Source organism: Teleopsis dalmanni, chromosome 1 (genome assembly GCF_002237135.1).
Source record: "Teleopsis dalmanni isolate 2A chromosome 1, ASM223713v2, whole genome shotgun sequence".
Lineage (NCBI taxonomy): Eukaryota > Metazoa > Arthropoda > Insecta > Diptera > Diopsidae > Teleopsis > Teleopsis dalmanni.
The window spans coordinates 232,634,697-232,637,956 of record NC_051846.1 but is presented as its reverse complement, the minus strand read 5'-3'; positions in this window follow the sequence as shown (position 1 = coordinate 232,637,956).

Below are 3,260 nucleotides of genomic sequence, written 5' to 3'. Positions count from 1 at the left end.
AAGATAAAAGCACTCAGTGTGTCTTGGATTAACTATAAATAAGCGTTCGATTTAAATAAATTGAGACATGCATCAACTGGTGAAACTTGCTTGCGGGGCATCCATTTTTTTGTTTGAGCCCATGTGAAATAGCGTGGTACTTGTGAATAGAGTAATGTTCTTGCAAAGGCACCAAAATCATCCGTACTATTATACAATTCAAAAAATGCAGTGAGTGTAGATTTAGATGGATTTGTACCACGATCAATCACTGTCTCGTTCGTGAAAAATATACGCTGACCGTTTTCAAGATGAACGGCTAACTGAACAGCTGCTGGATCCCGTTCATGAATTAGAAAACCGAAGATACGCCAAGCAGCTTCATTGGAGCTGTAATTTCACCGTTTTTGTTCATTGGAGGAGCATTTACATTAGTAAATGAGTTTTTACTCTAAACACAGCCATATCACTGCCTTTATGGACATACTTGTATATTTGATGCTCTTCACAGAACTGCAAAACTCAACATTTATATGAGCATTGTATATCTTGCTTAGCAGAGGCGAATACGGCATTATTGTCCCCCATTATCGGGATTTCTTTGACGATATATTGGATATCCGTCGGTATTTGTTATAGTATCATTAGTGAAATCTTTAGAAAAATGTTTAGTACATTTTCCATCTGCCATGCAAGGCGAAGACGAAGAAACGAACTGGATGTAATGCTCGATGTACTTGTTGGCGTAGTTACATAAAATATTAAGAAAAAAATTTTTCTTTTTCAAAAACATAAACAAAATTTATGTCAAAAAAATAAAAATTTTTTTGTTAAAGCAATAAGGATATTTTTTGCTGGGTAGGGACTCCCTAATCACTTTCGCGGTATGAAAAATAGATAGTAGCCGATTCTCAGACCTACTAAATACGCATATAAAATTTGGTAAAAATCGGTAAAGCCGTTTCGGAGGAGTACGGTAACTAACATTGTGACATGGAAATTTTATATATAAGACCGCAAACAGGCATCGTTTGGCCTTGTGACTTATTGATGGTCTTTGCAAATGCCAATCTAATAGGAAATTGAACGCGTTTGAATTAAATTAGCTTGTCTGTGAGAATCATTGGAATTCGTGGCAATAAAACTTTTTCGTTTCGGAACTTGCCATTCAAAATGGTGGCTTCGATAATGTTTTTCATCAATTTTTTGATTACCAATCGCGTACTATTGTACTATTGTATTGTATGTGTACATCTGGAAATACGCGGTCAATGAGAGCATTTTGGGAATCAACGATAGTGCGGAAATAAGGGGGCAGTTTTATGAATTCAGTATTTTCATAGACAACAACTTTTCATATCATAGCAAGTTTTCTTTTTCAAAAATATAAAAAAATTTATGTCAAAAAAATAAAAAAATTTTTGTTAAAACAATAAAGAATTTTTTACTGGATAGGGACACCCTAGTCACTTTAGCGGTATGAAAAATAGATAGTAGCCGATTCTCAGACCTATTCAGTACGCATATAAAATTTGGTAAAAATCGGTAAAGCCGTTTCGGAGGAGTACGGTAACTAACATTTTGACAATGTTAATTTTATATATAAGATATATACGAATGGATAAATAAATATATTTAAATTATAAAATATTAACCTATTTTCATCATTTGTTATGATCGCTACATGATCGAATCATTCCATTTTTAATGCTTGTCGACCTCATCTACATGAATTTATAAAAAGTCTCCGTCAAATCTTTCATTCAGATTATTTCAAAATTCGTGAGATTCATTTACCATCAAATGAAGACAAATGTCTATCTATCGTAAGATAGACAAACTAACTCAAATCAATTTGTCTTATACTGATTAAAATAATATATGGATTATATGGAGTGCAACCTATTAAACACATATGAACATAATTAATTAAAGAACGCTCAAGAATAAAATAAATTAATAGATTTAGATCAAATTTTTTATATATAACTTCATTAAATATTTGATTTTGACATATATATAGTTGATATGTATGTTATAATTACAACAACAGAGTCCCTAACAGAATAAGTCTTGGATCCCACTTAGGCCTGAGTTGCGTTGTGATACTAAGGAAATTTTTCTCACTATATTTATAAACATAACTTTTTAAAGCATTTTTTGTTTATATACTGCAATATTCATTATGTACTATATACAGCTATAATTAAAACACAGCATTTATTAATAAAGAATAAACTCATAAAGTTATCATTTATATATATATACATATTTGAAAAGATCAAAATTAACACTACCACTGAACGAAATACAAATAATTGTTAAAAACTAAAACTCATAAATTTTACTATTTTATTTAATGTTTATAAATTCAATAATTTTAATTATATTATTTTTAATTTAATCAAATGTTCATCAATTCAAAACTATCCTGAAATTTATATTCATACGGATTTTGATATTGAAAAGTGAAAGTGATTATCGTAGTTGTTTGTTTATATTGAGGTACAAAAGTATCTTATTAGCATATCAAGATATTGTCAAGTTGACAGTATTGTTTAGAACACTTCGTGATAAGCAGTTATGATAACTTTTAAAAATTTACATATACACAAAACCTTTCAGAAATATCAAATGCAGACCTGCAAATGATTATATGAGTAGGATGAATGACAGGTTGCTTATAGTGCATCTATTTGCATATAATGAGATCATTTCGCATCATTACGTCCATCACTTTAGTTATTGAAAAGGTTATGGTCATTTAGACCTTGAAAATGCTTAGCTCATTCTTATAGTCTTTAATTGGAATTTATGACAATAAACACATGTTATGAAAGAGACAAATATTAAAACAACATATTTAATAATTTATATTGAGGAAAGCAATCCACCAATTATTCTATCCATAAATCATTTGATTATTATTGCAAGGGTGTCATATATGATGACTTCAAATAACTAATTTGTAATTTGAAAAGTTGCTTTTTCCTGTTTTAAAATTGATTGATTTGATGTGAAATATTTCCGTTTTCTGTAAAAATTAATTACAAAAAAAATAAAAATAAAAATAATTAATAAATTTCTCTTTCATTATTTTATCACTTGTATTATGCATATAATTTATATAAATGATATTAATACCTTGGATTGTCATAACTTACCATATATTGAACTAAAAATGTTAGTAATGAAGTGATAAAGTTAATTGAAAATTATAATTTAAAGTAGTTAAATTAATTATTTTTCAATATATACTATAGTTTTCATAAATTTAAAAA